Raw genomic sequence first — 21,595 nt, 5'->3', positions numbered from 1 at the left:
TGTTTTTAAAAATCAGTGTGTATCTATTTTTATTAGCCAGAAGAGATTCCATATGTGTACATAAATGTATTTGTATTTATATAATCTATATTATATTATGTTAGTATGTATCATGCATTATTACAAGCTTTTGTTTTCTAACAGGCAGAGCTGCCAAAGGTTCTAAAGACAGGGGACATGTGGGTGGCATAGTTGGTTAAGTGGCCCAAGTCTTTGTTTTAGCTCAGGTGGATTAAGCACCCAGCTCTAGGTTTCAGCTCAGGACGTGATCTTAGGGTCATAGGATAGAGCCCCAAGCCAGATTCCAGACTCAACATGGAGTCTCCTTGGATTCTCTCTCCTCTCTCCCACTGCCCTTCCCCGCCTGCTCTCTCTCATGTGTTCTCTCTCTTTTTCTCTTTCCTGAATAAATAAATCTTTTTTTTTTTTTTAAGTTCTGAAGATAGACAATTTTGGCATTTTAGTAAGAGTCTGCTTTCATTATCACTGTTGATATGTTCTGTTGTTGTTAATCTCATTCTGTTGATTCTATTTTCCTATTTTGCATACTGACATCGTATTTGATTCTGGAAAATGCATCTTTTCTTGTTTGTCTGTCTCATTATTAGTATCTGTCTACTGTGCAGTGCTCCCAAGAATTCTTCTCTGTTTGCTAGATGAGATGCACATAAGTCTCCATCCCCCAGGCATCTCAACTAGAGAGAATTAAGTTACTTGAATATAATAAATACCATGTGCCAGGAAATATGTAAAACAATGTAAGCAATATAACAGCCATGGTGAAATCCTAGTATAAGCAACCATTTATTAAAAACCAGAGAAAACTGAGGTTAATTTAGAAGCAGTGGTAGACATCAGTGGACAGAGTTTGAATGGGGAATGAGGGCAGAATGAGGGGTCATGGCAGGTGGTTAGTCACAGCTTAGTTGTCAGAGAACAAAGTAGTTAGAATTGTAGAATATTAGGACTGAAAGAAACTTAGAGATGATTTTGTGCATCACTGTCAGTGCACTGAAAATACGGACATACAATGAGACACCAGTTGCTCTGTTTGTAATATCAGTCCAAGAAGTTGGGTTCAATGGTATGTTTTGAAGAACTTACAAAAACCATAGGAGCATTATAAAAATCACAATCTTTCATTATATACCCAGCATTCCTGTGTCCTCAGGAATATAATATTCCTAAGTATGCTCCTCCTGAATGACTATAGGTCTGAGCAAGGATTATTTCATGTATACAAACTCTTTATGAAATTGGTGTTTTTTCACCTATAAAACATGAAGTATTGGCCTTCATTGTATAGTATGCTTCTCCTTCCCACAATGTTCTCCTTTTTTCTATTTGCCTTGATATGAAAACTTGTTCTTTGACATACACAAGCCATGTAAGAATGAGCAACACTTTGCAAATGGGAATTTTTTTTTTCTTTAAACCTCTTAACCGCAATGCCTTAAGTAGAGGGCATCTCAACTTTAGAGACAGAGTTGTAGCTCAGTAGTTACTTGGGGCCATTTACTTTTTCAAATCACAGTATTGACATTTGCATTCAGATTAATGGTGATTTTATAATTTTTACCCCTAAACATGCTTTACATTAATAATTATAGGGCTTATTTTGGGATTTTCCCTAAGTGAAGCACTTTTACTCTCTACCTCCAGAGACTGAATAATATTGGGAAATTTAAAAAAAGGTTTTGGGGGATTTTGACTTTATATTTAGCATTCTTGTATTCCAGAGTCCAATCATGGAGCTTATAAATATAATTTCAGAGAAGAAGTATTACAGATAGTTAAAGACAAAGAGAAGACAGAGTACTTAATGGTAAGGAATGTCTGCCTGGAATTTTTTTTTTTTGAAAGATTTTATATATTTATTTGACAGACAGAGATCACAAGTAGGCAGAGAGAGGGGGGGAAACAGGCTTCCCACTGAGCAGAGAGCCCAATGTGGGGCTCAATCCCAGGACCCCAGGATCATGACCCGAGCTGAAGGCAGAGGCCTTAACCCAATGGACCACCCAGGCACCCCTGCCTGGAATTTAATTGACTACTAGCAATGTAATCTTTGTCAAGTTACTTTAATCTCCAAGTTCCAGTTTTATCTCCCATAAAATAATAATATTAGTCATAAAAATGGTAACTGTAATAACAGTAACAATAATAATAATAGAATCTATCTCAAAGTATTTGGGGTAAGAATATATGTAATAGTATAAATTAAATCAGTGTAATAATCATTTGACAAAAGTTTATTATTATCATTTCTCTGTAGAGAGAATATGCAGGGATATACATCTATGCTCATTTATATTTGCACATAATGAGTTGTAATGAAACAGATTGAAGTTTTCATACTGATAAGCATTTTTGAAACAAAAATGCAATCATACATTCACATATTCTATTAATGTATGGTGAATATTTCAAATCAAAGAATAGGTTTAGGTATAAAGAGTTAACTACGTTGCATTAATACCAAATTTTTAAAATTATATTAATGGCTAGACTCCATATGACATGACTACTGATAATTTATTGATCATAAAAGTAAAATATTAGTCTTTAAATTTTATCTGTCATTTTAAATTGTGTCAGCCAAGGTCTGTGTGCTATTAAATCCATAACATTTAAAAATATTTCCTCATTAGTGACACTGCTATAGTTATTGCTTTCATTCATGATCTTAGTTTATATTAATAAATGTTATACAAAGTTCAATATCTATTGCTGCTCATTATTTTTAGTCATGTGAAGGTAAGCCATATGATTTGTTGAAATATGAGGACCACAGCTCAGATAACAAAAGTCTGTGCCTTAAGACATTTGAAGATAAGACCAGTTCTTATACTAACCTTATTTATTTACTTATTTATTTATTTTTAAGATTTTATTTATTTGACAGGGAGAGAGAAAAAGAGAGAGGGGGGAGAGTGAGAAGCAGACTCCTCACTGAGCAGGGAGCCCAGTGGAGGGCTTCGTCCCAGGACTCTGGGATCATAACCTGAGCCGAAGGCAGATGCTTAACTGACTGAGCCACCCAAGTGCTCCCAACTTGACTTTTTAAAAGATTTATTTATTTATTCTAGAGAGAGGGACAGGGAGAAAGAAAAAGCAAGCAAGCGGTAGGGTGGGACAGAAGGAGAGGCAGAGCGAGCATCTCAAGCGGACTCCACGCTGATCATGGAGCCTGACTTGGGGCTCCATCCCACCCTGCATTAAAGCTGTGCAGCATATGATCTGAGCTGAAATCAAGAGTTGGACACTTAACCAACTGAGCCACCCATAAAACTTTGTTTTATGTAGGTTCTGCATTGATTTAAGTACACATGCATACCTATGTTCTATGTTATGATTATTATTAGTAGTAGAAGTAGTATTAATAGGCATAAAGGAGAATGGTAAGAAAAGTATACCCCACAATTAAGATGTAAAATGCAGATCTTGCCCCAGAAAACCTAGCCATCATTCCTAAAGATGAGGAAAATTTTGAGATGATTTTCTTCTGCAACTTCCCCTTGTTCCTTGATTTTAGTTATAATGGTATAGAAATCCCTAGTATCTTCTGCAGTTGTAAATTTTTAGGTTAATTTTTGTTAAATTTTCCATTGCAAACAATAATATTTGTAGCTTCTTAAAGAACAGGAAGCAAATCTAATGCTTCCTTTCCCCCAACACTCAATAAATATCCCTATGTAAAGTTGCCATACATGTTAGAGGTTGTTATTAATGGCTTTTAAGGGAATCACCATTTTGATAGTGAATCTTTCATAGTCATATTAGGTTCTTGTAGTCTTTCCATTTTCAAATAAATATATTTAGAAAATATGAAATATATTTTTCATACTATGATTGATTTCTCCTTTTTCTTGTTGGTATTTCTCAAACTGCTTATATAAAAATGACCAAATTGTAAAAGTTATGTGAAAATACAATGACCTTATTAAAAGGTTTACTGAGGCATTCCTGTAGCTACCTGATTTTATAATTCTTCCCCATGAAAAATATCAATTCAAATTAGAGGGAGTAATACCCCATCTACCTGCATGGTCCCACCAGTGAGATGATCAAACTGGAAGATATTCAGTACAGAGAGTACATTTTTCCAATCGGGGTGTTATTTTGTTTTGGTGTGTGTTAATAGCAAGCCTTTCATGTTTATAAAATAAATACCAACTTAGAGCGGTAGCCAGAGTTGTCCAAGTCTTTTTTTTTTTTAATTTAATTCAAAATTTTTTTCAGTGTTCCAAAATTCATTGTTTATGCACCACACCCAGTGCTCCATGCAATACGTGCAAACCTTAATACCCACCACCAGATTCATCCTACCCTCTACCCCTGCCTCCAGGGACTCTGTTTCTCAGAGTCCAAGTCCTTTTTGATGTAGTTTTAAACTGTCTTCTCCATAAACTTAATTTATGTAACTTAATTGCTGGAGAATTTTTTGGTAAATATTTTCTATAGAGTTTCTATCACATTTGATTTTTGGTGTTGTATGGGGGTAAAACTTTTAAAGCCCTCTCATGCATCAATTTCAAATTTTAAGTCTATCAGAAAGGAAATATGCTTATCAGAAAAATACTTCCCTGGGGTCTTCAAAAATAAGTTCTGAAAACAATTAAGGATGTCTCTCCAAACTGGGAAGAGAAAATAAAACAGTCAAAGAGATGAAGGTTTCACCAAGACCCATAAGGGACTTTTATGGCCTCTATTAAACATTCAATAAACATTATGAATTGCTTAATGAATCAGACTTCAGAATTGGCCTTACATTAAAGCCATGTAGCTTAACCTTTACAGAAACACCACTGATAATTTGAGTTAAATATAGCAAGTAGATTTTACAGCCGTATTTTGGGTATGTATACATTTTACTACTGACTAGTACTTCTAGATGGATAACTGGAACTGTTTGTGGACTACAGATGATGTGTATTCAGCTTTTGTTGTTCTGCATGTAATAAGTAAATTTTAAAATACAAAGCAAATTGCATTTGGAAGGCCTGGTTGTAGTACCTTGCATGTTTGTGTCACAGCTTAGTTTCTTTTCTTTACAGCATAGCTTCAAATTACTTCTGTATACTACCTGGAGATAAAAGGAAATAATTATTTCTTTAATTCATGCTTATGGACATGAATTCATAAGGTTATAAAAAGACCTACAAAAGTTAAGTAATTGGCAAGAGTAGGACTACTCATCCAGGAAAAAATGTTCCAGTGTTTTTCTTTTTTGGTTTTGGTTTTGTTTCTGTTTCTTTTCTCAGAAGACATGTTTATATTTTCATTCACAGTAATATATTGAAAGTCAGTAAAATTTTTCAGGCAAAAAAAAAAAAAAAAAGCCATCAGCTCATGATTACGTTTTAGCCCATGACTGTCAATCATTAAAATTCATGTTATTACAGTTATTTCTAAATTCACAAAAAGACCCCTCTGTGTTCAGTGGATTGAAGAAGTAATGTAATATATAATTATGGTCCTTCTAAAAATGCTAATTACAGGACAAAGCTAAATATCTTCTCTGTCATGACTGGAATAAGCACAGGATTCCTCCCTATTCCACAGCAAATCAGGGAAACCTCCTTTTGGTTTTTAACAATGGACCCAATCCAATCAATTGATTTAATTACTTTTATATAGACTCATAAATATACGCTGGCTATGACAACCTGATTATATATTTTTAGTGTCTCACACCTCAAAAAACAATTTCCCAAATGATGAAATAGTACTCGATAAAAAGACAAATGTGTAGAAGAATCCTTAGGATAAGGATAAAAAAACAATAGCCAAGTAATGAGGAAAGAACATATTTGAAAATCAAAGCCAAAATAAATGCTCTGTTTCATCACCAAACTCATATCCAAAGCAAAAAGAACAAATAAAAGCAGAATGATTCATCAGGAAAAAACAGTTTTCTCAACATTATCTGGCCCATGGAAGTCCATTTCCCGAACTGGTTTTTTTTTTGTTTTGTTTTGTTTGTTTGTTTGTTTGTTTATATTAGAACTTATGAAACAAACAGAGGGTTGCAGAAGGGGAGGTGGGTGGGAGAATGGAGTAGTTAGGTAATAGGCTTTAAGGAGGGCACATGATGTAATGAACACTGGGTGTTATACACAACTGATAAATTATTGAACACTACATCTGAAACTGATGATGTACTATATGTTGGTTAATTGAATTTAATTAATAAAAAATAAAATAAATAATACAATAAGCTGGGTGAAGGGTATATAGGAACTCTGCTATTTTCACATTTCTGTAACTCTAAATTTATTTCAAAATAAAAAGTCAAAAAAAGTCAAGTTTGGATAAGAATCTAAAAAGAACTAAAAACAAAGACTGATGAATATATCCATTGGACTTATAATTGCTATAAGATTTGATAAATTACAATTATACACACTTTACTTATTAAGCTAGTCCTTAAATCCAGGTAAATATGCACAGTAGGATTTGGCAGGATGTTGTCAATAAAATAATATTTGTTAACACAAGAGAATAAGGTTTACCTTCAGAATAACATTCCTCATAGACAGTCTTAGAATTATGATTTTTCAGGAGCGCCTTAGTGGCTCAGTGAGTTAAAGTATCTGCCTTCGGGTCAGGTCATGATCCCAGGTTCCTGGGATCAAGCCCCACGTCTGGCTCTCTGTTCAGCAGGCAGCCTGCTACCCCCTCTCTCTCTGCCTGCCTCTCTGCCTACTTGTGATCTTTGTCTGTCAAATAAATAAATAAAATCTTAAAAAAAAAAGAATAATGATTTTTCTATTCATGCTCTGTTTTCTATCATATCCCCTCCATAATTTCTGATCATTTAGAATTTGGAAAATGTAAAAGTTAATTTTGTAACCAGACTAAATCTTGTGTTTCCTATTATTCATGAAACTGCTAGGAGGTCCAAATCAGATAATTTCAACCCAGAACAAATCAATTAATAAACAATTAATTAATGAACAAATTAATCAGTAGTATTTATTAATCAACCTCTGTGTGTTGTACTCTTATCAGTATATGAGAGAGGAGTCGACAAATCAGGGCTAAAAAACTTTTCCAGTTTGTCAAAGAAATCAAATAGTGATCTACTCAGCTCTTCTGTTTTATTGCAAAGTAGCCATAGAGAATATGTAAACAAATGGATGTATCCGTGTCTAAATAAAATTTTATTTACAAAAAGTAAGCAGTACTCAAATTTGGCTCACCTGTCCTTGTTGACTAACCCTTGCTCTAAATAAATAGAACAAATACTCATCTTTGAAATGCTGCTACAAAAGAAAGGGTTTTTTTGTTTGTTTGTTTTTTCTGTCTAGGACTTACTTTCAGAGTGTATTAATCAGCTTGTAAGCCATTGAAGTGTCTTATAATTTCATCCCGGGTTGAGAGGACTGTTAGGAGAAGGGCAGTTGAAGAGTCCTCTAAGAATATCTCCAAATCCCAGCCCTCAGAGACTTTTTCTTTCTTGATATGATTATGGGAATGCAGTGTTCAATGAGATTTCTTTTTTATGTCCTAAAAACCTTGAAAGAATGTAAAAACTTCTAATGTTTTCCCATACAACCACTTTGTTTCTTTTAATTGCTTAACAAATGTAAGGCTCCAACTGAGTCCTATGAGCCTAGTGCTATACCAGTTTTTGTGTGTGTGTGTTTAAGTTTTTAATTAAATCCAAGTAGTTAACGTATTGTGTAATATTAGTTTCAGGTGTACAATATAGTGATTTAACACTTCCTTACAACACCCTGTGCTCATCACAAGTGCTCTTCTTAATCCCCATCACCCATTTAATCCATTCCCTCTCCCACCTCCTTTCTGGTACCCATCATTGTCTTCTCTATAGTTAAGAGTCTCTTTCTTGCTATACCAGTTTTTTTTTTTTAAGTCATGTGATACTTAAAGGATTTTTAGTATCATTAGGGCATTAATACAAGATATTGCATTAATACAAGATATTACAAGAGATTATGGTGATAAAATAAAATAAAGTTATAAATTATGACAAGGAAGTTGGTACTTGTGTTGGAAATCCAGTTCATTTTGAATTGAACTAAAAGCATCATAGGTGATCAATAACTATCTACTGACAGGACACACAGATTTACAGAAAAGCTAAGACTAAAAACTATAAGAAATGTCTTCATTTTGTCAGCTTCTTCCCATGAATTATTTTTAGTCACTATCATTCTGTCAAATAGGCAGTGTTTAAAGGAAGACAAGGCTCTCTTGTAATTGTAGGCATTTGTTCCTTATCTTGTAGATGTGAGTTTGTTTTATTTTCTAACTTTATTACCATTTCATATGTCACAACACCTGCGAACCACTGAATTGAGAAGCAAAGAGGATGAAAATCTGGCAATTCCAATGAATTCTCAGATGTTACAAAATAGGATCTATATGTATTAAGTATAAAATGAGAAAATAGATAATCAACTTTGTATTACAAATAAATCTTTATCCAAAATATTTGGGATTTTCTGTCTTTCAACAAAGAGCAGAGCAGGTTTTATATCCCCAAGTCTGAATGTGAAATTCACACTTTGGTGTTTTCTAAATGCTGAACCAACACTAAAATGGCATATTTCAACTTGTGCAAAACATTATATAAATTTTCATAGGATACTTGTTGAAAATAAGAGCAAGATATTGTATTTACCCTCTACAAAGTTTATAATTTCTTTGGTGAAACAAAACACACATAAAATAGATAGCCTTGTATTTAATCACTGATAACATTGATTCTTGAGCGTATGCTCTAATTCAGAAAAGAGGTCAGTGTCACTGGATAATAAAAGGAGAAAACTTCACGCAACCAAGAACTGAACTTCAAATGGCTGTTAGAATACAAGTATGGACAATACACAGAACCTTGAAAGTACAAAGAGCAGCCTACACTCGACATTTAGTTAAATGAGATCTATTTCAGTGTCCTGAAGGGGAGAGTAATGAAACAAATTCATACCTATTTAGCTGTATCACCTCAAAATTTAGAAAATTACTAAATGAATAAACTACCTATGTGTATATATGAAGCTCTTAACACACAACAGAGCTAAATAAACCTTGGCTGTGATTATTATCTCTTCATATAATCTCTTCAGTGACAGATAAGAATGCCAGGTCCCTGAATGGTGTAGTGTTTTGTTCCATGTCATACAAGAGCGTAACTTCTAGGGAAGCTATTTCTACTAAATCATGATTAAGAAAGATAAGCCTAGACTGTTCAGAATGGCCTTTCCAGAGTTCTACAGGAATTGTGTTAGTGGCCCTGAATACCAATGGCTTAAAAATAGAGGTAGAATTTAAATTTAAATGGAAGAAACAGCAATCAGGCTTCTGCTCAGGCCAACTTCTAACCCCCAGTATCTACTTTGGCAAAAATAGATATTAACACATTTTACTTAAGGTGTTAAGCAGCTTGGTTTGCAGTCTAACTCTACTATTTAGAGGCTGTGAGACCTCTAATTTACTGAACAATTTCCTCATCTTTAAAATAGAACATACCTCATATAGATATGAGGATTAAATTTTTTAATGTCTAAAAACAGATTAAAAGAGAGTCTGGCATAGAGTAAGCACTCCATAAATGATAGTTATAATTATTATTTGCCTTTGCTCATAGGATACAGCATTAAACTGCCTCAATTATTTTGAGTCATTCTTAACTCAACATCACAGGTTCTTAGAGACATTAGAATGCTATGGAAGGAAATTCAGTTGAATAAGATATACTCATTTTTCTGTGCCTTATCCTGAAACCCTGATATTATGATTTTGAAAGGAATAAGGAAGAAAATACTAAAAAGTATACAAAATTTTTAAATGAGGACAATGGTAACAGGAGAGGCGATAAAAGCAGATTAGAGATAGTAATACAATTTTAAAAGTTGGAAAGCAGAAAATTGAAGTTTGATTATTAGTTATTAGCAGAACAGCAACATTGAAGCATCACTTCCTAGAGTGGGAGCCAATTATTATCACAGAATTTTAGAAAGGAGAAATTGGAAGCACCAGTTACCTCTGAAAATGATAAGGGGTCAGGTTGAAAACAGGATGATCATTTGAAAGTTTATCTAAGGAACCTTTAAAATCCCACTTTCCTTGTCCCCATGTTGGCAATGCCCAACTCTCCTGCTGCCACATAAGACTTAAGAAACTCTCTCCTGGGGGACTTCAGGTACATACAGGTGGGGTCTAAAAATAGGATATCATGAAACTTAGAGTGTCCATCAACTGACCAACTTTTATGCATGAATTTGATTGGTTAGTGGAATTCAGCATAATCCAATGCTCAGGATGAAAGCTTCTATAAATATATCTTGATTTTAAATAACATATCCATTAAAGGTTATGGTCAATGAAAATCTTTCAAAATTTATTTACATTCTTTATCCTCTTTGATTACAGTTAATAGTTTACATTAGTGATTATTATAGTATTTGAAGACTGAAAAGGAAACTCAGAAAAGTGTAGAATAATCCTTGAATAGAAAAGATTCATGTCTACTTCTCATCTGACACCTGCATAGCCACAAACTAAGCAAGTTCACTGTTCCAATATCATGGGAATGCGAATGGCTGTTTTGGGTGTAACTTCTTGGACAGTGCCTCAGGCAGTCTCAAACATTCGCCCTTAGCAATGGAGGCATCTGTGTTTTCTAAAAGACAGAAGCTACTTGAGGGAGAGCTGGCAGACCTGGTAGTGACATATGGTCAGGTAAAGGAGGAAAGACATCCCAGAGGAAATGGAAGTCTCATTGTATCTTGCATGAACAGATGAATGAACCCTATTTCAGGTGCATGAAAATCAAATAGAAAGAGTTCAACCCATTCTGACAACTCAGGATTAGATGCCCCATTTCCACTAATGCTTTGGTCCCATGTGTGCCTTCAAGGACTAAGATGCCTCCCAGGGGTGACACACAAGTAGGGAGAAATCATGAGTAAATCTGAAAGGACTGAGATAACTTGAAATTTATTCACCAGTTTTTCTGCCTTAAGGGAAAAATGGGAGTTTGAGGTACTTAAGTTTAGTTTTGGAAAGGTAAATCAAGTTACATTTTTTGCAAACTTGTGTATTTTTTGAGGAGAAAATTCATGCCCACTGGCCTTGGAACTCCATTCCACCAAAGATGCATTGTTTTTTATTTCCGTATTTCCTCTTTGGTGGTGTACTCTGTCCCATGACACTGATGCCCTTCTATGAAGATGAATCCAAACTGTCTCCATTTTTAGCCTCCATCTTTTCTCTGAATCCAAATCCAATTTCCAGCAGTTTATCTATACAGTCACCTCAAATTCTCAGAAGATGCAAAGTTGCTTTTCTGTTTTGGTCCTCTAAGCTGGGCCTACATACTCACTCTGGCCAACTGAGACTCAATTACAGCAATTTCCCTAGACCTGCTCCCATTTTGCTCTTGGTTCATATTTACTTGTTCTCTCTCCTTGGATCTAGATTTCTACTTTTATACTCTGGATTGAGCCCCTTCATCTGTCACTTTGACCCCTATACTCAGTTGTGTACTCTGTTTTCCTGCATAAATGGCAGTTATGCTTGCTTTCTCAGTTTTGTACTAACTACACCACTGCCTCAAGCAATGATCGTCCTTCCCATTATTATTATTTCCCTCCCAAGCACCAGCCTAGAGGTGACAAATTCTGAAGATCATAGCCTCTGTGTGTGCAATTCTCTTAAGTTTCCACCTTGGAATTCTCCTTAGAAACTTGCTTTTCAGAAACATCTGGGTCTTCTCCCTCTCTCACTCTTTTTTTTTTTTTTTAAGACTTTATTTCTTTATTTGACAGACAGAGATCACAAGTAGGCAGAGAGGTGGGCAGAGAGAGAGGGGGAAGCAGTCTCCTTGCTGAGCAGAGAGACTGATGTGGGATTTGATCCCAGGACCCTGAGATCATGACCTGAGCTGAATGCAGAGGCTTAACCCACTGAGCCACCTAGCGCCACCCCCCCTCCACTCTTTATACCCATTTGGTGTTCAAGGGTTCTCAATTTGGTGGTCATAGTGTATTTAACATTGGTTTCCTCCTTTGAATTCTCATTGCCATCACTTCATCATACATCATCGCTGAAGTGAGAACTTTAAGGTTCTCACTTAGATGACTGAAATGGCATCCTACCTCATTGCTCTACTTCCAAGTTTCCACCGCTGATATAAGATGAGTTGCTATAAGAAAGATCACCCTAAAATTTCTTATCTTGTTCCTAATCTCATTAGTTAAAAGACTTACGTGGAAAATCAAAAGAACATCATTAATTTCCACAGTGTTCAGTGGCTTCCAATTGTTCACTGAGAAATTATAAAAACAATTATAAAATGCTCACCATACCTCCACAAATTCAGTTTTCCAAATCTACTATACCCTTCTGTTTCAAAACTTTTGTCCCTACTTTTCCATCTTTTAAGAAGTGTATTTTTCCCGTCTCTGCCTCTTAAAATTTTTCTGTTATTCAAAACGCAAGCCTTCAGGAAGGCTGTCTTGATCTTTCAAATGTAACTAAAGTTGTTACAAGAACTGCTTCTCCCATCCACCTCAAATTTTGTGTGTACCTCTGCCCATCATTGATCACACTGCGACTAACAGATAACTTACTTATGCTTGTCTCTATCACTAGATTATTACTTCCTTTGATGATAACTACTATGTTTCCCCCATGGCATTTAAATCAGTTCCTAGCATATAATGCTCAATAAATGTAAATTGAGCTGAAAATACTAGAATTTCGGAAACAAATTTGAGTAGAAAACACTATACCTGTTTAAATCTAATTGCCTACCCTCTCTAATCCCTATTCCATGCTGTTTCCACAGCTGTGTGGAGCTAGAAGATACAAATATGTTTGGGTTTCTTGCCTTTGAGGCATATCCCAAAATGGTGTCCTAAGCTATCATCCTATTAAAACAAATAGGTATCACTAACATAGAAGCAAAGAAGGTATTAGCTTAGTCTAATTACTTATTTGTAAAGGAAGAATTTATTCATAGCCATTATGTTAAAGATGACTCTGTCTCACCCTGATATTTATTCCAAAGAGACCACAAGAGAATTTGTAGACTGGAAATGATCCATGCTCCACATGACTTTAATTTAAATCTGACAAAAATTGTCCTTTTTATCAGGGTTGATTTTAGTGAAGAAACTTAAATGAAGCAGTGAACTATTTGAAATGAATTCTTTGCTTGCAATTGTTTTGATTTAGAAGTAGAGAAATCCCACATTTATTTTTGTTTAGTGTATGGGAATATATATAACTTTTGAAACTCAGAATATTTATTCAGTAAGAAGATTTAAATGAGTATGAGTAATTTATAGAACTGAAAAAAATAGTCTTTTTACTTTTTTAAAATTTTATTTTTTTCAGCGTTCCAAAATTCATCATTTATGCACCACACCCAGTGCCTCATGCAATACGTGTCCTCCACAATACCCACCACCAGGCTCACCCAATCCCCCGTGCCCCTCCCCTCTGAAACCCTCAGTTTGGTTCTCAGAGTCCACAGTCTCTCATGGTTTGTCTGCCCCCTGAAGTTTTTATTCTGAAAGTATGGTTACTTTAGCCATTTGTTAAATATTTGCAATTCTCTGTTAGGTGAGTGTTAAAATACATCTACAGTTTACCCAGACTTCATCAACCTTTAAATAAGTGCCACAAGCACATAATGTACTTGACATACATTTTTTACCTGTTGCTCAAGGAAGATGTTGCTGAATTGGATCTTCTGTCTGTATTTCCCACATTCTGACACTAGAATAAAGTATATTAAATCAGAGAATAATAGAAAGAGTATTCACAACTGAATCCTAGAGAGTTTGTTCAAATACAAGAGGGAACATATAAGTCAAAGTCACTATATTATCAGAGGTGGTTTTTTTTTTTTTTTTTTCTTGACACCTCCTTCATTCAAGCCTTTCTGAACCAACCCAGGAGAGCCTGTTTCCACTGATCAATTTGCTGTGATCTCTCTCTGCCTCGTTTTATCTAAAGTAATATTATACAGGACTAGTATCCTAACCATTTGTACCATGAAATTCAGCGAGCACTGATGATGTAAATACCCATGGTGCCACCTGTTCTTTGTGTAGGTGGAGGGTTAGAAAAAGAAATGGAAAACTATGGTTGTAGCTGGGGAAATGGAGGCTCGGATTTCCTGTCTTTCTGTACTCAGCCCAAATAATGGTTGTGGAGACCTCTTGCATGATGGTCTATTTTCTGTTTGGGTTTCATTTCACTAAAAACAAAACAAAGCCCACAACTCTTAAAATGCTGTGTGGGGGTGCCTGTGTGGTACACTTGGTGGAGCATCCAACTCTCATTTTCAGCTCAGGTCATGATCTCAGGGTCCTGAACTCAATCCCTGTGTCTGTCTCTGTGCTCCGTGAGGAGTCTGCTTAAGATTCTCTCTTCCTCTGCCCTCACTCATGTGCTCTCGCGCGCTCTCTCTCTCTCTCTCTCTGAAATAAATAAATAAATATTTTTTAAGAAGTGCTATGTGTAAAACATTCTTCTTGAAAATGGACTTTCTGTGGGAATTTACATTTACCAGTTAAAATCACAAGTACAAGAAACTTAATTCTACTAAAGAAGCTAGATATGAACAGAAATAACGAATAAATGATAAATGCCCTAAGAATGATATAAAAATGCCTTAGGAGGGAAGGATGGTATTTGTGTGTTTTGAGAAGGTTGAGATCAGGTAGGTTTTACTGAGAAGTTGGTGTTTAAAGTGGATTCTAAAAAAAATGGTAAAATTTTAAGTGGAAAGTGGCATTGAGAGTGAAAATTCAGAGTCAGTTTCTAAGCAAAGGGGACCTATGTGAAAACCAAACCAAACCAAAACAAAACATAGAGGTTCTAGTGTTACCTTTCTGTAAGTGAAGAAGAGAGGATAATCGAATTCCCTAGATCATTTCAATCTGCATTATAGAAGGAATTGAACTTGTTAGCCTGGAAATACAAAACTATTCTTCCAGTATGTGTGTGAAGTATGTGTTGATGTGTCCCATGAGTTATGTAAAAATTTAGACTGAAAAGTGTTTTGTAAAGTATTGAAGGTACTTTTCTTCTTTTCAAGCCTAGAAAATAAACTTTTAAAATAAAGCAGCCCTAGATGGGTAAGACATTTTGTACTAATAAGAACCTCAGTGGTGTCCCTGGTCTAACCTCAACTCTGAGACAGTCTTGGCCTTTTTTGCATCAAGCAGGCTATAGTCTAGGATGGATGGGAGTGAAAAAGAATGAACATCTGGACTGAGAAATGTTTGATGGGAGGCAAATAAGCCACAACATGTGTACATTCCAGCTGTGAGTGTGTTGAGCCAGTCTAACTCTTAAGTTTCTGATTTATGTGAAGATAAGAATTTTCCTAATGTAAGCTCATGCATTCATTACTATATGTTGGTACTATAAGTTCTTCTAGTTATGTAGCAGCATGTTTTATTTATTTGAAAAACATAAAAGCTTATGAAAAATTCAGATCTGGGAGATTATTTGAATTCATTTTAGAGTCCTCAGAATATAATTTTGTCAAGCCTAAATAAAATCACGTATATGACCAAGTCTTACAATTTCCAAATCCTTTAAAATAGTTCTTTTGAAAGAATTTGTATACTTAAAATTTTCAATAAAGTCAAAATTTATATGAATAGAGGGATAAAATAGCAAAATGCATGAATATTGTTATTATTTGTTTAAGAAAGGAAGAAACATGCTAGCATAAAATACTGGGGTATTTCCATAAATGTCTGAACCCCTCAAAATCTGAGTGAGTCATCATTGAAATAATACAGAAACATGTAGGCCTCACTTAACATAACTTCAAAATAACATGGATTGAAACTCTCCTATCTGGTGATTCTTTAAAAGGTAGTAGTACAACTATCCCTCAAAAATAAGGAAAGGAGGGTAGGGAATCAGACAACCAGGTAGTTTGCCAGGTAATTTGGCAAGTTTCTGAAGCCCTCCTAGGATCAGTTTATTCTGGCACAAATTTAAGCAAGAATTAAATAAAATAGGTATCGTGCTAATTTGATGCTTGGTACATAGTAGGGATTTATTAGATGTTAGGGTTTCTCTCTCTCTCTCTCTCTCTCTCTCTCTCTCTCTGTCTTCTATAATACAACAACAAATAGAGATGGTTGAGTTGGTACTAAATGAACATTTGGCTCTGTTTTTAGGACAGTGTTCAGGGAATTAGCCAACACAAAATTACAGCTCAGTAACAATAAGGGGATTTGCTGGCAGGCCAACTTCCTTCCCCAAACCTTAAAAACACAATCTTTAGCATACTGTTCAAGCAGTCTTAAAGATTTAAATGTAAACATCTCCTGTTTGTCTATGAATCTACATATTTGCTGACTCAATTACTTGCTTTTTGACAGGATGTGAGATAAATTTACATTAATCTTTCATATCTGGAGCACTGTTTCCCCTTCGCTCCTCCCCTACCTCCCAGTGAAATCTAGTGTTTCTATTAATTTTGTCAGAACATCAGCAGCCCACCTTCATTGGAATTACCCTTCTTATTTACTTGGGATCTTTGACTTATGAATGGTTAAAAAATCAGAACTGTATCTGGAGATCAGAAATTCTGGATATTTCTCTATTTCTTTTTTCTTTTCTTTCTTTTTTTTTTTTTTTACAAACATAGGACTCTCCAACATCTGTTAAAGCTTGTTGAAATTCATCAAGCTAAACACAGCTGCTATTCCATTGGAAAGTGGGAATAAGAGGTGGAGGAAGTGAGAAAGGAATTTTTTTCAAGGGGAGGGTGGTTTCTGGAAATGGGAAAGAGTATATGATATTTTACTTTTGTTTAACTTGGGTAACCCAGATTTTCTTGGAGTTCCTAAGGCTGTAGTATAGCAGACAGACAGATGTAATACATATAAACTCAAAATACCATTTGGAAAAAATACATTTCAGGCACCTTGTAAACCCAAGAAAAGTGTACAAATTCTGTTTCTACTTCTCAAATAAATGTTCATATCTTTGTGTAATAATTTACAGCTTTCTTTCCTCCTAAAAGTATGAAAATTGATCATATATCATGTTAGTTCCTCAAAAACAGGAACACACACATAAAAATGGAATGGTAATAGCTACAGGCAAGGAGATGGCCAGTGATACCACCTGAAGAAGTGAGAAGTTGTAGCTACTGAGTGAATATTTATTATTCTTTCCTATCCCATTTCTTCTAGTCAGCATTCATCGATCTGTATTAGAAACTCAAAAATTAAAAATAGAGCTACCCTATGACCCAGCAATTGCACTACTGGGTATTTATATGAAAGATACAGATGTAGTGAAAAGAAAGGCCACACGCATCCCAATGTTAATGGCAGCAATGTCCACAATAGCCAAACTGTGGAAGGAGCTGAGATGCCCTTCAACAGAAGAATGGATAAAGAAGATGTGGTCCATATACACAATGGAATATTACTCAGCCATCAGAACGGATGAATACCCAACTTTTGCATCAACATGGATGGAACTGGAGGAGGTTATGCTAAGTGAAATAAGTCAAGCAGAGAAAGTCAATTATCATGTGGTCTCACTTATAAGGAATGGCATGGAGGACATTAGGAGAAGGAAGGGCAAAATGAAGGAGGGGAAATCAGAGGGGGAGACGAACCATGAGAGACAATGGACTCTGGGATTCAATCTGAGGGTTTTAGAGGAGAGGGGGATAGGCCATGGGTTAGCCCAGTGATGGGTATTAAGAAGGGCCATATTGTATGGAACACTGGGTTATATGCATAAATAATGAATCATGGAACACTATACCAAAAACTAATGATGTACTGTGTACTGACTAACACAATAAAAGAAATTTAATATGTGGAAAATTCTATGTTTGTAAGCAAATAAATCACACACACACACAGAGTTATAAGTTCAATAAATCTTCAGTTATTCTGTGGGAAAAAATAAACAAAACAAAACAAAAATCTCAAGCACATTTTTAAAAGTGATTTCCATTACCAAACAAGAGTCTTAAGGTAATCTACAAAAATGAGAAAAAACAAAAAAATTCATTTTTTACTTCCTTCCAAAACATGAATGCTAGAAATTACCAGATGCACCATCTTCCTCCCCATATCTCTTTCCTCCATTTATTTTTAGAAAGGTAGGGGCAAGGGGGAATCTTGTTTTGTTTCATATATTAAAGCATAACAAATGAGTGATAAGCCAGTGCCAGTCATCTCCATGCTCCTTAAGAAATTAGCTTAAGATATCTGTGAACTGGGGCGCCTGGGTGGCTCAGCAGGTTAAGCTTCTGCCTTCGGCTCAGGTCATGATCCCAGGGTCCTGGGATCGAGCCCCGCATTGGGCTCTCTGCTCAGCAGGGAACCTGCTTCTTCCTCTGTTTCTGCCTGCCTCACTGCCTACTTGTGATCTCTCTCTGTCAGATAAATAAATAAAAAATCTTTTTAAAAAAAGAAAAAAGATATCTGTGAACTGTAACACTGAAACCAAAACAGCATTTATCATGTTTTTCTTTGAAACCCTAATGCAGAATGAAAGGGGGATGAACTGGTCTGTAATACGTTTAAGAAACATTTCAAAAAGTGAATAAAATCTTGCTTCAGGGAAGAATCTATTATAGAAAACTTTAGATCCATTGTGGTTGGAGCTGGACTTGGAAACATTCAAATGGTGATTTAGCACTAAATTTCAGAGACTTGAATGATCTTGATAGTAAGTGAAAACCAGAACTAGGACATAAATTGTTTAATCAAAGTGTCAAGCTTTTCTTCAATTTCTCTCCCTTTTATTGCAAACCTGTTTACTCTATGTGAATGCTAACACATAGAAGATCCTGAGAAATAAAATGGTCACAAACTTTTATGATTCAAACACTCCCATTCACATTTCTAAGAGAAGAAAGTCATTTTGATGGACTGGAAAGGCAATATAAGTAGGGAAATGGATTGGAGCAAAGCTTTCCATCTGTAATGCTGAAGGCTGCTCTTAACTTGATGACATATTTCTCTAACACCCTTGTGCACACCTGCTATTACATTCCTGTTTCCCTAATCTCACTAGGATCATTAGGGGATTCTCTGAGCAATCAGACAAGCAATTACTGTAATGCAGTCTCAACACTAGCTGGTCAACGTGGGATCAACAGCCAATGTACTTAACTCAAATACCACTGTTGTCAATAACGGGGTTTTATGGTTGCAGAGGATGAGGCTACGCAGGAGAAACTGGGTTCAAAGCTTTTCAAGAGAGCTCCTTGGTTTATTTCCATTGAAGGTTTGGCTCTGGTGAATATTTAGAAAAACAATATTAATGCTGCTGCTTCAGAGGATCCTCAGGGAAATCTGATAAATATCTGATTAAATTTGTCTCCAACATAATTACATTAAAGTCAAACTTGTTTAACTTTTTCTATGCTTGGTTATCTCTGCACAGCCAAAAAGATGTTAATTGGCAACCTAGCTTCTAATGTATTTATACCACTGTGGCTTATTAAGTTCAAATTTTATAATGCAAATGAAAAGAGATGGAAGCTATTTTTTACAAAGTTAATTCAACTTTGAAGGTTTTTTTTTTTTTAAATGAAGGCTGTGAACTCTTCAGTCTACATTTTTTACTATTAATCTTTTAAAGAATCTCCATTTTTAGAAGATGTTATATGTGCGTGGAAGTATTCATTACTTCCAGATAGTAGAAAATAGAGCTAACGAATTTTTAAAATATGAGAGAGACCCTGCCCTACTCACCATACCAGCATTAAAGAAGGACTTTGCCTTGAGGTTTTACCACAGGGAAATGTTTTTTACACATGAACTGCCTTCCCCAGCTCTTTCATTGGTTATATCTCTTGAGCATACCCTTGGAAAACTTATAATTTAACACAAAGTACAAGAAATAGAAAATAACACAAAAATTAAGTTTTTAAAAATAGAAACTCAGTGCATTAAATTACTACATATGCAAAAACCAAATTGCTATCTATAGTCCTAAGTTTTCCGGAGCATACTAACAGATTTCTAAATAGAAATGAAGCAGGTTGTTAAAATGGGAATTATCCTGTTGTCTTCCTTTTGATTGGTACCCTAAAGTTAAGGCAGTGTTCGGTGCTCACGCATTCCTAATAGTGGTGCCAAAACATCTATGCACAATTTGCTGAGTGTTGATGCCAAATCTGGTTCAGTATACCATATACTGTCACTACCTCCAGGATATATAGAAGGGATGTGACTGATGACAGTAAACGGGGAGAGAGGGTCTCTTCAGAGACGGTACTGTCAGAGTACTATATTGTGTCTCTGATCTGAACTGGGAGATAATGATGCCTATCTTCAAGTAGCTGTCTGGAGGAGCCTGTGGCTGTGTGCTAAGAGGCAGGGCTGCTCTTGGGATAGCCTACATTTCCCAGAGTGTAGCTGAGCAAGGAAGCTTTTACTTCCTGTGAGCCAGATCTGAGCCTAGTGCATAAGGGTGGGGAATTGGGTCATTTCAGAGGGGCTTACCCATGAGGACCACTTGAAGTAATGATATAGCACTTATTAGAATGAACTAAAAGAATCCAGGACAGTGGGGAGTTGTAGGCAGCCAGCATGGGAAACATCAACCTATCATTGAACCAACAGTTGGAAGATATCCACTAGGGATCACTGATCTGCCCTCAGATTGCCCTGCACCCAAACAAAGGACCAGCTCAACATTCAACACTCCCAAAAGCATGGATAACAGATTACAACTATAAATTACAAACTTTTTCTGAACCTTACTTCTCCTCTCTCCACCAAGAGGCTGTATAGTTAGAAGAGCTTGGAGGGAGCTCAGGAAGGAGGACACCACAAAACACTTTCTCAGTGTAGTTTTCCCAGTCTGAACTAGGTTTAGATTGGGAGAGGGAAGAAGCCTCAATCTGAATGAAAATAATTTTGACATCACGTTAGACTGATTGTAAATGAGCTAACAAAAACTGAAAGTACCAGGAAAAGTTATGGAACTGGCCTAGGATTTCATCCATGGCTAGGAAAGAAAGGGTCTACAAATCAGGGTGAAAGGAGCTGTCCTGGAAAGGGGAATTCTTTGAGTCCATGTTATATAATCTGTTATACAAGTTTTGAGAGGAATAGCCAAGAAGTGCTGAGTTACTCTGAATAACAGGGAGAGAGGAATTTGAAGTTTTTGAAGAGAAATTTGAGAGAGGGAAAGAAGACAGAAGAAATCAGTACATTATGGGGGTACAATGTCAGAAAGCAAAACCATTGTTAGCAGGGTTGCTAAGAAGCACCTTGACAGAACAGAAATGTCTAGTAAGAATTTCCATATTGTTTTCAATAAGGCATATGATATTAGCCTTTCCCTTCTGCTACAAAGTCTCCTATAAATAAGTGTATGTGAGTGGAATATCTTAGGAGAACTTGAAGAGATGGAGTGTTTGATCACTGGGTTACTATGGGGACCAGAAAAAGATAAGTCATCAATATTAGGATGGATTCATCCAAGAATGTATTCTGGCAAAGATGGTGTTAAGCAGATTTCCCTAGCTAAGAAAAAGCTTTTGCTGCAGATTTCACAATTTTGTAGATTCCATTTATCTCAGGAAGTTTCATTTATC

General features: G+C 35.6%; 1 long non-coding RNA gene across 1 annotated transcript in view; it reads left to right on the top strand.

The window, feature by feature from the left end:
- Nucleotides 1–21,595, top strand: part of LOC309849300 — a 97,157-nt gene that overhangs the window by 67,261 nt on the left and 8,301 nt on the right. The window contains exon 2 of the long non-coding RNA XR_014303639.1: nucleotides 17,067–17,171. This is a non-coding gene — a long non-coding RNA (uncharacterized lncRNA). The remainder of the gene's footprint in view (nucleotides 1–17,066; nucleotides 17,172–21,595) is intronic.

Source organism: Mustela nivalis (genome assembly GCF_964662115.1).
Source record: "Mustela nivalis genome assembly, chromosome: 15".
Classification (NCBI taxonomy): domain Eukaryota; kingdom Metazoa; phylum Chordata; class Mammalia; order Carnivora; family Mustelidae; genus Mustela; species Mustela nivalis.
This window is presented reverse-complemented; position numbering and strand designations above follow the sequence as displayed.